Source organism: Sebastes umbrosus, chromosome 5 (genome assembly GCF_015220745.1).
Source record: "Sebastes umbrosus isolate fSebUmb1 chromosome 5, fSebUmb1.pri, whole genome shotgun sequence".
Classification (NCBI taxonomy): domain Eukaryota; kingdom Metazoa; phylum Chordata; class Actinopteri; order Perciformes; family Sebastidae; genus Sebastes; species Sebastes umbrosus.
The window spans coordinates 31,758,015-31,776,720 of record NC_051273.1 but is presented as its reverse complement, the minus strand read 5'-3'; the positions used below and the strand labels follow the sequence as shown (position 1 = coordinate 31,776,720).

The following is an 18,706-nucleotide window of genomic DNA, read 5'->3' as shown; positions in this document are numbered from 1 at the left end:
CAGTTGTATCTCTCGTATTTTGTAAATCTAATCCTAACTGTACTACATTTCATGATAATCAGTGATGTCATAGCAGTGACAGTGACGTTGTTTTATTCACTCTGCTTGAAAACAAACACGGCTATTGCCTGTTAAAATGTGAAGCAGATTCTGATTCATATTTCACTGCTGACTTACTATATTTACTATACAGGCTGTTTTTGTCTCATTGCCATATTTTGTTCTGATTAGAGTTGAAGATGATTAAGAGAAACAATAATCCTTGCAGGGTTTCATGCAAAATCACAATTCTATATTTGGTTTATATTAAATAATCTGCTAGAATTTCTAAATAACAACAGGACATAAGGGATGTTCTGCTTGCAGAGCCCTGGCTACAGTATGCATGTTTGTATGATGCTGCATACATGTGTGCACGTTATAGCCCCCGTGCACACTGCATGCGTGTGTAACGAGAGACTAGCATGTGCGATCCAGTGCGAGTGAGTGCAGCGGGGGCTGTGTGTAGTTTGTGCCAAATTTCAAACATGATTTACATTCTCAATGTAATGTATTAAAACGTTGACAGGGCAAAAGGGATTCACAAGATGCTGCATTAGAAACTCAATTTCTGTGATGAATTGCCTGAAGCCACTGAATTACAAACTGCTCCCTACCACCTTCCCCGACTCACCCCCTCCCGTGGCTCAGAAGTTTTTTTTTTTGTGCGTGTCAAAATCTTCTTAAACCTCTCTCTTAATCTGATCTGCTGAATGTGAGAGGGTGAAAGGATTTTCAGACTAAAAAGCATTCATTTTTTCGTCTTGTTGTGCATTGCCTTTTCCAAGTGCTGGGTCAGTAATATTCAAAACTTGCTGCTTTGCTCTTCCGTCTCCCCAGCACCACTCGGCGTGTCTCGGGCTTATGGATGTCCTTTCCACACCTCCTCTTTCGTCATTATGTGTGACTGGTGAAAAGCTGCCACCATACTAAACTAAGTGTAAGCATTATTAACTAAGTAGTGCAGATTGATGGTGACAAATATTTATATAGGGCACCAGCGCTGGGTTATGTGCAGCACATAATATACCCTACGTACACAGAGTGACTTTACTGGACCGCATACAATGACATGATGAATAAAACTCTGTGGTGATCAGTCAGTTATACGGTGCAAAGAGGAAATGGGAGTGTGTGAAACTATGTTTTATGAGGATAACATATGATATGTATTGGAATATATAATCAGGGGTGGGTTTTCTGAAAGTGCTAATAGTTATTTAATTTGTTAGAAACCCAAATGATACATTTTCCTGTACATTTATGACAATCTGGTGCAAGTCATAAGATTTTAAGTGTCTTTTTGCAGGACTATTAAAGCATTACAGATACTTCCTTATTTATTTGAAGCAAAATGAATGATTCATATTTGAAAATATAATGTAACCTTTTTTTTTTGGAACGATGTATTTATAGGTTACACTAAATTCCCACCGATAGTCGACATAGTGTGTAGCTCTGATGTTGATCGTGATTCTGACTTAAAGGTAGGGTTGGTAAAGATTTTACATATTTGTTTTTGTTATATTAGTTGAAATTCTCAATACATCCTGACAGCAATCAATAAATCAAATGCTCTGACAAAAAAAAAGAGAAATAAATCCGGTATCTGTGGCTGTCGCCGGACTGTAATATGCCAATGATAAAGAACGGACGGACCGTAAGAAAAGAGTATAGAAGCAAAGAAATGCAACTCTGTTGTTTTTTTTTTAAAACAGACGCTGTTGCCATTTTGGACTGAAAACGCTTATTATATTTATACTATTTTATTGTTCAACAAAGCCATTTTGGTAGAATATGACAATACAAGAGAAATAATTTTGTTTTACTTTTGTACGGCATTTTTTATGGTGGACGTTTTACTGGCGTCAGGTAGTTGCTTTCAGTCCAAAATGGCGGAGGCGTAGCTCTGCTGCCGGGCGCTGATGTTGCAATGGAACGAACAATTGACTTTCACTTCTTTGCAATATATGTTCTTTGCTGTAAGTGTTGCGGACTCTCGCTAGATTTAGTGATTTTTAGAGCTAGTGCTGCTAGCTACTTTCATTGGAAAAGAGTTATCAACACTGGGCTGGGTTTCTCATTTGGATCATTTTTAAAAATGTAGTGTACTCTTGCTAGCTTCTCAAGATCGCCCACTCTGCCTTAAAGAACGTTTTTATTAAATACTGCTTTAAAAGTCATTTTTCCATGACCTTTTAAAGGAATATAGTACTGAAAAAAATGCAGACATGTTTTAAAACTTGAAACTTACCATTTGAAGTATACTAAAACTAAGACTTGAACATCTGTATTTCAGGGTCCCATCCAGACTTCCTGTGTTTGGAAGTTTTCTGGAAGCTTGTCGCATCTTTCTCTCCTCTCCTGTACGCTTTCCTCTCCCTGCCTCCTCTCGTCTTTCTCTCCATCTGTCCCTCCCTTCCTCCCTCCCTCCTTGAGGTCTCCTGTCCTCTTCCATATGTTTGATCCATGTCCCCTATCTGTCTATCAAGGTAAATAAAATTACATGAAGTAATATAGTTATTTTTCAGTGACCATAATAACTATTTTTCGATATTGTTTTTTTATTACAAGTTAGGTTAGCACACCCACAGCCTCACTGCACCTATGCAATCACGCTAATTTAGGCAACATATTTTTATCTGTTTAGATATGATGCGTAAAGGTATAGCTAACCGACCTAACTAACTGCTTGTCCTTTTTACCTACCTCGTCTGCTTTTTTTTTTCTTGGAAAATATCTGAGTATGCTATTTTTCTTAAAAAACCATGCCCTTAACTTGTAACATAGACTGTATATCACCCATTGGTTTGTTGACTGCCGTTTTGAAGCCTTGAGTTCGGCATTTTGACCGTCGCCATCTTGGTTTTGTTGCAACCAGAAGTGACATGAGAGGGTGGAGCTAAGCACAACCGAACTGAAAACATACTGTGAAAGGGTTAAAGTTCTAAGACAGAAAACGCAAACAGCTTCCAGACCGGACAACGCCGTGGTAACAACCTGTCAATCACAAGGTAGCCACGCCCTAAAGCATCCCCTGCTTTATGGTCTATCTGACTCTAAATGGGACCATAATTTACTAAATGAACATCATTCTGTATTGAAGAAGACTTGAAACTAGCGATTGAGACCATAAACTCATGTTTACAATGTTTACTGAGGCAATAAATCAAGTTATAAGTAGGCTCATTTTCTCATAGACTTCTATACAATCTGACTTCTTTTTGCAACCAGAGGAGTCGCCCCCTGCTGGCTATTAGAGAGAATGCAGGTTTAAAGCACTCCTGTATTGGCTTCACTTTTCAGACACGGAGGTTGCCCACTGGCCTGTAATGTGAGCTGACTGGATTTGTCTGGCCCTGAGCCATAGCTTGTTTTTTTTGCATTTTGTACAAGATGGTTCTACTGTATGCAGCATTGGTCATTTGTTCAAACATTTTATTATTGGTACAGTATTTACACGTAAATATTTGCTTTCTGTTTATAAATGTTTATTCAGCTCTTTGTTTTGCACTTTTCGCAAATTGATCTGGTACAGAAATGATAATAAATGTGCACAATATCGGCCTTTTGATGAAATAAGAAGGGTTAAACGTGACGTGCTAGATTACCCTGCCAAATCTACATCAGTGAATTAAGGCTGGCAGCTACACATTTTATCATATTATTACAATAAAAAAGGACTCTTTTGTAGTCTGTCATATATTTCAATCTCAGCTAAATCTAAATGCTAATACTCTTGATACCTCACAACAGTCAGCAGTTCAAAATGTCACCGAGTTCAAAGCAGACGTTTAATATATGAAAGTATTTACAACGTGTCTGATGTGTGCTTTGCAGATCCGTCCTCAGTGCAGACAGCTACACCTTATGGTCATGTAGGAAAAACTAAACGTCTGGATTTCTTTTTTGCATCGAGTCTGGCGTGTCAGAAATAGGAGAATAAAAATACAAACACTGAATAGAGAGCTAGAAGATGAACACAATAAATAACCTGGAGGAGGAAAAGTACTTTTTCCACACGAGTGTCTGATTCATTGTTCTTTGGGTTCATGTTTTTATATGGATGATGGTGCCGGCCCGTGTGATTGTGCCTCTCCTCATTGTTCTTGTTGATTTACAGCGCCAGTACAATGGTGTAATAGGAGTTTGGCTTTGCTGCTTGAAGAGAGGTTTTGAGTAATGCGAGCAGGGCCTTTTGTTTGTGAGCTTGATTGCGAGGAGTGGGGAAGCCTTGGAGCTGTCATCCCAATAAAGAAAGCTCCTCTGCACGGCGTTAACACCAACACCCAATCAAAAGAGGAGGGGGGGGGGGGCAGATTTAGTTCACTGCTGTTTGCTTCTCACACAGAAAGGCCATGCATTAATGGAAATCCAAATATTCCAGCATTACCAGAGGATGATAATGTAAATTCAAGTTAATATTGGTACAATGTGTGTGTGACAGTTTGCCATAATGCGCTCTTCCTGGATTAGTCATTCATTAAACAGGTTTGCCATGCAAAGCCACTGTCAGATTTTTGTCAAGGAGGACAGAAAAAGAGAGAAAACAGTGCCAGCAGAAGCTCTTACAATTAAATTCTGCCGCCTGATTATGGTGACCAGTTTAATCTCGAGCATGTGAGTTCCTCTGTAGATTTGGAGCAACAATTCTTTTTTGCAATAATAGAACAGAAAGACAGGCGAAACAAAAGGCTGTATTAAAGCGCTCTGTGTTTGGTTTTAAAAGAAGCCAGGAAGCATTGTCAGGAAAATGATGTTGTTTCACATTAGATGGTTTAGAATAACAACATCTATTTATACCTCTTTTTATACTCCTTTCAATGCAGCGTCTATTTACTTTGCAGCGTTCCATAATACGAGATACGAGAAAAGGATCAAGTGCTATTGTGTTCAGTGTGCAGAGATCTCGCAGAGATTTATAGCTTTTGTCTTGAGTATGCATTTATTGTGTTAAAATAAGAGTCTGCACTTTTAATATTCAATATAACATTCATCAGAATGGTTCTCTTTCTTTCTTATATCAAACAGTGACCATTTCTTACTGGAAATATATATTAATTATAATATAATTCTTAATATAAATGTTTTATTTTAGGTCATTAACTTGCTTAAACTCAATTTTTAAGATATTTGACAATTTTTTCTCTTCAATTTGGGTCAATTGTCTTCTTAATGACTGTGATTAAAGGTGCTATTGATAAAAATGATAACATTCAGCCACTAGATGTCGCATTTTCCCTCCCACGTTCCATTGCATTTACTTCACAACAAGTCGTTGCCAGGCGTTTACCATCAATCTCAGATATTTATTCCACACTAACTGATGACCCAGAGATACCACGTGATACCAACGTGGGTTTACTATTGGCTCACAAACCTTGTTAGAAGTGGGAACCAAACATCAGATATCTCCCCCAGATGTAAACAAAACATTCATTTTGGACCCGCCACATTTTTTTAAGTGATTAATTCACAATCCTAATATGTTTTTCAGGAAACGCCATACTTTTATTTGGCACTTTTCTAAAGGCTCTGTAGATATATTATTATTATTTATTTTTTTTAAATATTAATTTACATAAAAATGCAATCAATAATACCTTTGAATCTGGATGAAGTTCCTTTATTCAATTCAATCTATTTTTATATAGTGTCAAATCATAACAGAAGTTATCTCAAAATGCTTTTTATATAGAGCAGGTCCAGACCGTACTCTATAGTACTCTATATTTATGTTAACATGCGAGAAATATTTCTCAAAATGCCACATGAAGGACTACTACTTCCACACTCGCTTCCTTTTTTGTCTTGTCTACATATGTCCATACACTCGGTTTGGTTTAAAAGAAGCCAGGAAGCATTGTCAGGAAAATTATAGATGGTTTAGAATAACAACATCTATTTATACCTCTTTTTATACTCCTTCAATGTGGCGTCTATTTACTTTCCAGCGTTCCATAATAAATTTATGAGATATGAGAAAAAGATCAAGTGCTACTGTGTTCAGTGTGCAGAGATTTATAGCTTTTGTCTTGAATATGCATTTATTGTATTCAAATATTAAGGAGTCTGTGCACTTTTAATGTTCAATATACCGCTAACATTCATCAAAGCGGTTCTCTTTCTCTCTTATTTCACTGAATATATTTTAATATAAATGTTTAATTTTAGGTCATTAACTTGCTTAAACTCAATTTTTAAGATCATTTAACATTTTTTCTCTCCAATTTGGATCATTTGTCTTCTTGATGACTGTGATTAAAGGTGTTATTGATAACATTGATAACATTCAGCCTCTAGTTGTTGCATTCTCTCTCTCCTACGTTTCATTGCATTTACTTCACAACAAGACATTGTCAGGCGTTTACTGTTCATCTTAGCAATTTACTAACTGATGACCCAGAGATACCACGTGATACCAACATCAGGAGTGGGAACTAAACGTCAGTTATCTTCCAAAGAGATAAACGAAACATTCATTTTGGACCAGCCACATTTTTTTAAACGATTAATTCACAATCATAATAATTTTTTTCAGGAAAAGTCGTACTTTTAGTCAGATCTTTCTAAAGGCTATTTTTTGTTTTTACATATTTATCGACATAAAAATGTTATCAATAAGACCTTTAAATCTGGATGAAGTTCATTTATGTCAACATGCTTGAAATATTTTTCAAAACGCCACATGAACGACTCCTAGTTCTACACTTTTTTCGTCTTGCATACTCATGTTCATACAGTATGTATCATTCTGGTCTTTATATTTTTGCAGGTCTTGTCCTAACATTATAAAAAGTGTCACATACCTTTCTAATATTATGGATATATTTTTGTAAAATCTCAAAATAGGAATCACACACACACAAAATAAAACAATATTTGTTTTTTATCTTACATTACTTTGTTTCCTCTACTAAAGTCACAGCCTAAATGTAGCGCCGCTCTGTCAGAATGCATCAGACTAATACAAACATGTAACCCCTGTCTACACCGTCTGCACTCTGTGTATTCAGCTCCCTCTGCAGTCAGCAGTGCATGTGGGCTTAAATGCCGGTCTTCCCAAGAACTTTAATTTTCATACAAAGCATGGTCAGTGTAATCTTCAAACTGTCACATTAGTCTGGATCCACAAACCCTTCACACACACCATGAAACATTTAAATCAAGTATTTTCCCCCCAAACCAGATTACAAGTGTGATTTCAGGCTCTTTATCTGACTACTGTACACACAGCGGCATGGCAGTCTCACACACACACACAGTTTGTTGAAGGATACAACTCACTGATGAAAAATAAAGATCAACACAGCCGCCATGCACTATTATGATACAAAATGTAGTTTGGGCTTATCTCAGTGATAACAAATGACATAGACACAAACATTTAACAACTTTACATATTCCAAAAATATGCTGTTATATCAACTGATGACGTGACTAAGAAGAGCTCTAAGAAGGAATAATTCTCTGTGAGCCCATGAACCCGTGGGATGTGGCTGAAGTTTAACTTGTTTTGTCACGACATTTATTATTTTATGTCATTAGGTATGTGTGGTACGTAGTGGAAAATGTCCTCCGGTTATAGAAAACAAAAGTTAGACGTTTGTCTCTGCTAGGACTGTCAAAGTTAACGCGATAATAACGCTTCAACGCAAATTCGTTTTAACGGCACTAATATCTTTACCGCATTAACGCAACTTGCGATTTCTGGGTTGTAGCGGGCTCAGTTTTAAAGGTAGAGTGAAGATACTGGATCCACAAGGAATACATTAGTAGCAACCATGTCATACTAGCTTATCGCAAAGGTGGTTAAATAACGCTTTAAACTTACGCTAAATTTTGGCGAAGAAAAACTGGTATGGTCATTTTCAAAGGGGTCCCTTGACCTCTGACCTCAAGATATGTGAATGTAAATGGGTTCTATGGGTACCCACGAGTCTCACCTTTACAGACATGCCCACTTTATGATAATCACATGCAGTTTGGGGCAAGTCATAGTCAAGTCAACACACTGACAGCTGTTGCCATGTTATGATTTGAGCATATTTTTTGTGAGGGTTTCTGGACAATATTTGTCATTGTTTTGTGTTGTTAATTGATTTCCAATAATAAATATATACATACATTTGCATAAAGCAGCATATTTTCCCACTCCAATGTTGATAAGAGTATTAAATACTTGACTAATCTCCCTTTAAGGTACATTTTGAACAGATAAAAAATATGCGATTAATTTGCGATTAAACACAATTCAATATTTTAATCGATTGACAGCCCTAGTCTCTGCTGATGTTTGCACCCTCAGCATCACATGCACGTCACATGATCAAGTGAGTAAACTCTGCTTTGAAAATAAATTACAACAGTGGAGGAAACGGTACAGTTTTGAGGTACTTGTACTTTTCTTGAATATTTCCATTTTATGCTACTTTAAACATGAACTCCACTACATTTCCAACCGCTACATGTATTTGAAAGCTGTAAAGGGGCCGGTACAGTGCTCCATCAGAACTGCTTGTCGGATGGTCGAATGGCTCACCCCCCCCACCTTTCAGACGTCGGATTAGGGAGGGCTGTGTCCAACTATTTCTGCAACTTTTCAAAACCGCAGATTCGGCATTCACTCCCACTTCACGCCGTGATTGGTCGGCTGTGCCGAGGTGAGAAAGGAGCCGGGGTTTGAACTTCTCTCTCCAGCTCTCTCTTTTTTTCATTTGTTCCACAACTATTTGTGCAACGCTATGAATGTCTTCCAGGAGAGGTTGGCTGAAAATATGTGCTGTTATCCCTGTATTTAAATTATATTACGTTCAACCCCCTCTATAGCAGCGGGCAACTATGAATACATTTGATTTCTGACGTGGTTGGACAAGATGTCTTACAAACTAGTGCTGATCAAGCCTAAACTGAGCTTTAGTTACTGGTTTTACAAAAATTACATATATAAATAAACAAATAAAATTCCGCTTTAAATGCATAAATTAGAAATACTCCACTACTATAAAATATAAAATCATGTAACTGAACGCGGTGATTCAGCACAATGAATACTTTTTCTTTTGATACTGTAAGTATATTTTTCTGACAACATTTCTATAGTTTTACTTAAACCTGCCCTGAGACTGAACCAAAACAGTAAAACCAAAAGAATGAGCTGAAAAAGAATTTAGCTAAAATGCTCCGTGAAGCTGAGAAACTACAGTTTGGTTGATAAAGTTCTATGGGTTCATCACGAAGAGTGATCGCTTTCACACTACAGATATTAATTTGATCCATTGTTAATATCAAAATATTGATTATAGCAGCTTAAAGGGTCAGCGTGTCTGATTTCAGGGAGATCTATTGACAGAAATGGATTATAATATTCATAACTATGTTTTCATTAGTATATAATCATCTCAAATTAAGAATCGTTGTGTTTATCGTCAGCTTAGAATGAGCCCTTCATATCTACATAGGGAGCGGGTCCTCTTCACGGAGTCCGCCATGTTTCTACAGTAGCCCAGAACGGACAAACCAAACACTGGCTCTAGAGAGAGGCTTTCATGTTTTTACGTTACCTGAAGGCCACCGTAGTTCTCATCACACTTGAAACTGTGATAACGTGAGCCGCAGAGTGCTAAACCGTGGTACCGCCAGCCGCCGTGACTCAGTTGGTTGCAATCTGCAACCACACCACTAGATGCCACCAAATCCTACACACTGCACCTTTAAAGCAACATTTTTAATGCATCACTTGTAACTTGTATTTTTACACTGGGGTATTACTTCTTTACTCGAGTAAAGGATCCGAGTACTTCTTGCTGAATTCTTGTTTCCTTTCTGTAAGTAGAATGACTTTTATTTATTTTTCTGTCAGTTGTTAAGTATTTAAGAACTATGAAAACCAAAGCATACCGCAGGCTTAGTCATATTATCATAATGTCTGGCCCAAATACCACTTTACATAATTCTTGTTCATATCTGATTCATGCCCTTTTCTTTTTCTACAGTCACATTTGTTCAAGGACTTTCTGCATGGTACAGCTAGTGCCTCATTCATTTTGAAAGAAATAACGAGCTCCAGTGTACCTGTTTGGATAAAAAACGGCAGGTAGTAATATAAGTTTGTTTGACTGCTTTTGTCATCATCGCCTTCAGGACACACAAGCATCATAAATACTCCATACATCCTCTCATACAATTCCGGCTTTGGGTGTGCGCGTGTTTGTCACTCTTTGGAATTGATAAAAAAAGATTGGTCTCTGGAGAATGTGTTGTTACTGTCATAAAGGGAAGGCCATGTCCACATTATTATTTTTCTCATCGCGGGCAGCAGTGTGCGGCTTTTCAGAGCGCTTTAATCTGCTCTCCAGCCGGACACGTGGGACTTGGCCTTGCCCCCTCGTCACCCCCAGCAGACTCGCGGTGGTAAATATCAGATGGGGCCTCTGCTGCCGCACAGGAATGATACAATCAGCATTCAGAACAATACGCAACATAATAGGAGTTTTTCAACTGGTGGTTACGGCCCGAAAGTGGTTTGAAGGACCGTTCTGACTCACAGACGTGACCGATAACAAAAAATAAAAAATCCTCCCTGACTTTTATATCCACAATAGCAACCAGAATGTAAATCTATTTCTCTATTTAGTGAACTTCTGTCACACATGCATGTTTGGGAAGTAAAGTTATTTTTCATTTCTGACCTCTGATTTATAGGAGTACATTTCCCTTTTTCTTATTTTTAGATATTCTTACTTAAAATTGGAGATTTAGGAACTTTGCTATTCCAATATCCTCCATAAGCATTGCGGCTCATATGACCAAACTGCAGATGATTTGGTCTTATAGTGTACACGTTTCTGTAGTTAGTTTTTTCTCAACTACTTGAAAATAATTGATCGGTTTTCTTATTCATGTCTTATTTGCTTGAATAAAAATAGCTTTCAAATGGCTTGCGTGTGTGACACAACTGTAATGCAGAGCTGAAACAGTGAATCAGTTATTCGATTAGTTGTTTGACAGAAATTGACAATATAGTAATATTATAATCATAATTTTGATAATCAAGTAGTTATTTAAGTCATTTATTAAGGAACAATTGTAAATATTTGAGCATTCAAACTTCCTAAATGTGACAATTTGCTGGTTTTCTCCATTTTATATCATTGTAAATTGAATATCTTTGGATTTTGGACTATTGGTCGGACAAAATTAATTCTTAACAATTTTTTTTTGACATTTTGTAGACTCAAATATTGATCAATTAGTCAAACTAATTTTAAGATGAATCAATACTGAAAATAATCCTTATTTGCAGCAGCCTTACTGTATTGCATGTGTCTATTTAGAATAAGTGAAAAATGTACAAAATGTGAAACTGAAAGCCAATTTTCAGGGATGAAGGAACGCCAACGTTATAACATTTTTCTGTAATGTTATAAAATGCTAGAGAAACAGTAGAAATGCAGCTGAATAATTGTTTTCCTTTCATACTGACTGACACTTATTCTTATTCCTGTTTGAACACCCTTTTGTTATTAATCAGTCAGGTCATGTGGTGAGTGCTGTCACTTCATTTGAGTCGTCTGACCTCTCGGTCATAGGGGTACATTTCACTTTTCTATTTTTAGATTGTATTACTTTAAATTGCAGCTTTAGGAAACTTGTTTTTGGACCTTGATGTACATCATTTCTCCATTTCAACTTTCTCCATAATCACTGCTGCTTATATGACCAAACTGCAGAAAATTTTGCCTTATAGTGTACATGTTTCTGTAGTTATATTCAGGCTCTGCCACTGTGGCAGGTCACTGAACAATGTTTTTGTCTACCACTTGTGAATTCTATGTAGAACGCTTTAGAATGTAAACGCTGAGTCAGTGGTACCAGACAGTAGAAATATGAAATATATCTTGTAACCTTAATCCCTACTATTTTTAACTTAGTAGTTTTTTTTTAAAAACATTATTTAACATTATCTGCCATGGTGGCAGGTGACCTGAATTTTTTTACCTGCTCCAGCCAACACTTACCCTGTATTTGGCAGGTGCTAATTTCATTCCTTGGTTATACTGTATTTCTCAACTACCCGTTGCCAAGAATAGCAAAAATATATTCTTATTTATAAATATATTTTCATTCATGTCTTATTTGCTTTTTGAACAGCTTTCATATGGCTTGCATGTATGACTGTATAACTGTATTGCAGTTAATTGTCAATCCTTTTGATAACCAAGTAAATATATCAGTCATTTATTGAGGAACAAGTGTAAATATTTGAGCGTTCTTAAATGTGATAATTTGCTGCATTTCTCTGTTTTATATCATTATAAATTGAATAGTCTATCTTTGGCTTTTGGACTGTTGGTCAGACAAAATTCACGGACGTTCTTCACATTTTTTTTGACATTTTATAGACTTAAGGGTTGAGCAATTAGTAACAAAATTTGACAGATTATCAATACCGAAAATAATCATTACTTGCAGCTATGGCTGTCAAAGTTAACACGATAATAAGACGCTAACGCAAATTTGTTTTAACGCCACTAATTTCTTTAATGCAACGCAACTTGCGATTTTTAGGTTGTAGCGGGCTCAGTTTAAAGTAGTTTACAACCGTTTAAAGTTAAAGCTAGAGTGAAGGTACTGGCATCATATGAAACTAGAAAACCTGAGGAATCCATTGGTACCAACCATCTCATACTAGCTCGTCGCTAAGGAGGTTAAATAATGCTCAAAACTTAAGCTAAATTTTGGCGAGGAATCACTGTCATGGCCATTTTCAGAGGGGTCCCTTGACCTCTGACCTCTAGATATATGAATGAAAATGGGTTCTATGGGTACCCACTTGGGCAGGTCATAGTCAAGGCATCACACTGACACACTGACAGCTGTTGTTGCCTGTTGGGCTTGAGTTTGCCATGTTATGATATGAACATCTTTTTTATGCTAAATGCAGTACCTGTGAGGGTTTCTGGACAATATTTGTCATTGTTTTGTGTTAATTGATTTCCAATAATAAATATATCCACATATTTGCATAAAGCAAGCATATTTTCCCACTCCCATGTTAATAAGAGTATTAAATATCTTGCATTAATGTTAGAAAATGCTACAAAAACAGTAGAAATGCAGCTGAATAATTGTTTTCCTTTCATACTGACTGACACATATTGTTATTCCTATTTGAGCACCGTTTTGTTATTAATCAGTCAGGTCATGTGGTGAGTGCTGTCACTGGTGAAATAGCTTTAATATGGACTACCCCTCTGGGACAAACTTGGTCATTAACTCTAATGCCATTTTCTGCTACAGAAACCTTCCACCCTCCCTTTTCACCCCCTTCATTGATTCCAAAATCAAGAGGCAAACGACTCCCAAGACGTTTAAGCACACTCCATTCCCCTCCTTTGCAAACTAAAGGGGCTGGATCTGGTCTTTTGTCTGAACCCTGACCTGCTATTCCTCTGCATATATATTCCTCCGTCAGCCTGAGGACATGGGGACTCACTTCACCTAGACTGACTGTCTTAAACAATTTGTGCCTCGTTAAGAGGGTGTGGGTACATCATTTACGGGGGGCAAGGAGGGAGGGGTGAAGGGTATTGAGAGAGAAAGGCAAAAAAGCCTGTGATGAAGACGAGGGGAGGACAGGTCAGGTGGCAAGCTACATCTTTAACATAGCTGCTATTGATTTTAGATTCTCCCCATGGGAGAGACAAAACGTCAGATGCACAGTGTGAGTAGTTAGCACGTCTGTCTGTGGGATGTTGGTGGTAAGCAACAGTCTGAATGCATCAGGGACACACATTACTGTGATTTTATATCTAATGAAATCATAGGAAGCTGACAGCAGCCATACACAGGGCACAAAATACTTTTTTCTGTGAACATACATTTTGTTTTTACTGCACTATTTGGTGTATTTGACCTTTTCAATTTCTGTGCTTCCTCCACAACCGCGGCCAGATCCGACCTCTGAAGGAAAAATATTTATTCATTTAGTTTATGAGAATTTAAAGATGAAGACATTTTCAATGTGTTACACTATAATATAATTTGAACTGACTTTCCCTGTACAGTAATGTAAAATAATGTACAGTGAAACTACAAATGTGATATGGTCATAGGAACATTATGAGCAGCTTCTCAGTAAATCTAATATTGAAATGTTTTTTTTTTATAATATTGGGGCTTCTTTGGTGACATGATATATTCAAGACTTATTTATTAATATATGATGTGTAATAAATAGGGCTTTCAAAGTTAACACGATAATAAAACGTTAAAGCAAATTCGCTTTAACGCCAATCATTTCTTTAACGCATTAACGCAACTTGCGATTTTTAGGTTCTAGCGGGCTCAGTTTTGTCATACTAGCTTGTCAGGAAGGAGGTTAAATAATAACGCTCCAAACTTACGCAAAATTTTGGCAAGGAAAAAACTGTCATGGCTATTTTCAAAGGGGTCCCTTGACCTCTGACCTCAAGATATGTGAATGAAAATGGGTTCTACGGGTACCCACGAGTCTCCCCTTTACAGACATGCCTACTTTATGATAATCACATGCAGTTTAGAGCAAGTCATAGTCAAGTCAGCACACTGACACACTGACAGCTGTTGTTGCCTGTTGGGCTGCAGTTTGCCATGTTATGATTTGAGCATATTGTTTAATGCTAAATGCAGTACCTGTGAGGGTTTCTGGACAATATTTGTCATTGTTTTGTGTTTTTAGCTGATTTCCAATAATAAATATATACATACATTTGCATAAAGCAGCATATTTGTCCACTCCCATGTTGATAAGAGTATTAAATACTTGACAAATCTCCCTTTAAGGTACATTTTGAAGAGATAAAAAAAATTCTGCTCAATTTTTTAAGTGTGCTCCAGCTGGTGGGCGGTGCTTGGTATTTCCTCAACTGATCTCAACATGGCTGCCGGTTCACAAACTTTCTCTTTTTACAGCTAAAGAGTACACTTTCTTAAAACATTTGAGGCGAGAAATAGGCATTACAGTAACAGAATATTGATTCATATTTGATCAGCGTTGCCTAGTTTGACCGTTGATTGACAGCTGCTCAGAGACAGCGAGGCTCCAGATTGGTTGTTGTCAGGATATAGTGACCGTTTTATAAAAATAACTTTTTTTAAATCCTATTTGCTCCACATGTTTTGTGTTTTGCGCCATGAATACTTTAGGAGAGGCCCACATCATACTAGTATTTTTTACAAAAATTACGACACAATGATTCTCTAAACCGAAAGCATGAACACAGTGCTTGTTTTTGAATATACAGTATGAACGTCTGACTATTTATTTGTTTTTTAATCAGGCTACATTTTGGACAAATTAGACTTGAAACAGTCTGAACGTAGTTCATTGAAATACTGTGATGAGCCAAAGATGAAAAGCATGTTGAAATGTTTACCTTCATTAACTACCAATTCACTATTGTATATGGAAGAGGTCAGAGAGAAATGCCTGCACAAGCATCAACAATATACTGTATAGAGTGTAGTAAATAAAGCATGAAAACCCTCTCTGGGAAAAAAAAGGACTGCTAATGTCTGTTGAAGTAAGCAATAAGGCATTGAAAATGGTGCATTTAAGAGAAAAAATATTACCATTTGAAATGGACTCAGCTGTTGTCTGTTAATTAGATGTCCTTGAGAGATAGGGGTTGCCTTCAAAAGCAACAATAGATCTTTTCATCATGTTTCTATGGCTTCGCTATTTAGGCCCAGACTGTTCAAGGCAACCGCTAGAGCCCCATCTTTGGACCATGCTGCTTTTTTTTTTTTTGTCTTCATCATTTATATATCATTTAGAGTCACTGTTATATCCTTATCTAGATATTTCAATTACATGGCTTCTTTGCCACAATGTGATTAATTGAATCACTGGTTTGCACAGTATTATTGGTCCACTGTGAATACGTAATGGTTTTGCAGACCACAAAAGCCACCACTCATGTGTCTGTATAGTAGGGTCCACTCATGGGAGGAGATGTAGCCCAATCGTGGATTCTTTCTGTGGCTATGAATAAGGTTTAACATGTATATCATTACAATCATTATGATGTAGGTTTATTTACCATTCATATCCGTTCTTGATCCGTAAATAGAAGTAGCAATACGGAAATATAAAAAATACTTTCTTTAAAACAACTCATTTCACTTTAAATTATAATCCTTAAGTTTTTCATCAAGGCAATAGCCTTTCAATGTATTTCCACTCAGTAGTTATCTCTCTGTTTAGTAGTTTCCATTGGCGGAGTCCGCCATCCCCTCACTGGATTCAAATTGCCTAACTATGCACAAGGAATTCACAGGAAATGGTGCAGCATGTAATCCAGTGTTACTCTTTTTAATTTTATCTCAATGATATCAGCCTCAGTGTTTACTGCTCACTCTCCTAACACCGTATCAGAGACGTAGTAAACATTTGTTGCTGCTTCGCATTAAAAGAATAAATGTACTTATTACTAGGTATATATAATTATTTTTTCATGTATTATATCATTGAATTATTATTATTGATGCAATAAAATGTTCAGATAGCTCATTTTATTACTACTTTATATAATGTTGGGCAGTTGAATCTATAACACATTTTTTTGTCTGTTCAAAATGTACCTTAAAGGGAGATTTGTCAAGTATTTAATACTCTTATCAACATGGGAGTGGGCAAATATGCTTGCTTTATGCAAATGTATGTATATATTTAGTATTGGAAATCAATTAACAACACAAAACAATGACAAATTTTGTCCCAAAACCCTCACAGGTACTGCATTTAGCATAAAAATATGCTCCAATCATAACATGGCAAACTGCAGCCCAACAGGCAACAACAGCTGTCAGTGTGTCAGTGTGCTGACTTGACTATGACTTGCCCCAAACTGCATGTGATTATCATAAAGTGGGCATGTCTGTAAAGGGGAGACTCGTGGGTACCCAAAGAACCCATTTTCATTCACATATCTTGAGGTCAGAGGTCAAGGGATCCCTTTGAAAATGGCCATGCCAGTTTTTCTTCGCCAAAATTTAGCATACGTTTGGAGCGTTATTTAGCCTCCTTTGTTAGTATGACATGGTTGGTACCGATGGATTCCTTAGGTTTTTCTAGTTTCTTATGATATCAGTATCTTCACACTAGCTTTAAAACTGAGCCCGCTACAACCTAAAAAACCCAAGTTGCTTAAATGTGTCAAAGAAATAAGTGGCATTAAAACTAATCTGCGTTAACGCGTTATTATCACGTTAACTTTGACGGCCCTAAAAATCCTGAATCTTCTAATTTCACAATCACAAAATTTCTCGAGGGGAATTTTTAGTCGGGTGCATCAAGAACCAACTTTGTAATGTCGCAGTGAGAGGAGAGACTTGACGCAGCAGTCTGGTGTGCATAAGAGGTTTCCCTTCCCCTGAATCAGTAGTGCACAGAGCAGGTTAACAGTCCCGCGCCCAGGGAGATGAAAAAGCATAAATTAAAGCGCTCCCTCAAGGAGAAGAGGGGGGGTGCTGGGTTACCGAGGCATTATCAGCGCCGGGTGAGAAGCACCCAGAGCTCAGTTTCATCCTCATGTTCTTTGTTAACACAAAGGGGGTCACCTCCATATGAAAGGAAATATAATAACACAGAGACCCTCGCACAATGGCTGACTGCTGACAAATTCTCACCTAATTCTGCCCTCATATCCACCGCTCTAAACTTGGGCTCTTTCAGGGAGAGAAGCATCAAGGCTATGGTGATACGGTGCAAAAAAAAAAAGAGGAAAAAAGGACGTGTGGAATACAATATGTTTGCTGATGAAAAATATATCACAAAAAAATAAAACAAACACGCACATGCTCACTTGAGAAATGTTTTAATTATATACAAAAGAATGTAGCTAATAAAGGAGGGAATTAAGGCAAATGCTCTGAGCGATTGCGGGAATTTGGCCAAAAGGAAATGAGTTGCCTCCCTCTCTCTTTCTCTCTCGCTGCCTCCCTCTCTCTTTCTCCCTCTCTCTCCCCCACCATTAAAAAGCCTGCAACTTCAAGCAGTTTTTTAATCAGCTAAAAAACATATGTGGCTTTGCAGCTAAGACAGCTTGCCCAGGCGCTGATAAATGCCTATCACTAATTTGCATACGGTAGAAGCTACCCTTTAATCAGAACCTCTAATCCCTGACGGTATTAATGATTTTTTTTTCTCCTCGTATAGTATCATGTTTGCTAATTCCAAAGTGATCAGCTTCTTGTATGCGTCTCTTTTTTTGTGCTGGCATAATGGCCGAGTTGAGAACTTCTGTTATCCTACTTTGGCACATAATTAGGACTACAAAGGGGGACAAATCGCGCTGAATGGGACTCACAAAGAAGAGCTCCTTTTTTCAACCCCTTCTTTTCTGCTGAGCTCTCGTTAACAGTTGTGTCACTTCATATATAGCCGCAGAAATGGGGAGAATGTAATGCCAAATCTGGAGTATGCGACAGCGCTTAAGAGTTCTTCCCGGGCATGGAGAAAAATATCAAAATTTACCATGTAATTAAAATGTCTATCACCCCTCGGCTGGTTTAGAGGTTGCATTTTCCCCTTAAAGTGGCACTCCAGGCTATGAAACACTCCTCTTAATTTCTCCACTAAGCACCTTGCAGAATGCTCGTCTATGACCTTGTTTTCTGTTTT

General features: G+C 37.3%; 1 long non-coding RNA gene across 1 annotated transcript in view; it reads left to right on the top strand.

Annotated features, from left to right (window-relative positions):
- LOC119489040 overlaps positions 1-18,706 on the top strand; it is a 138,672-nt gene that overhangs the window by 51,815 nt on the left and 68,151 nt on the right. The gene's annotated exons all lie outside the window — the stretch shown is intronic.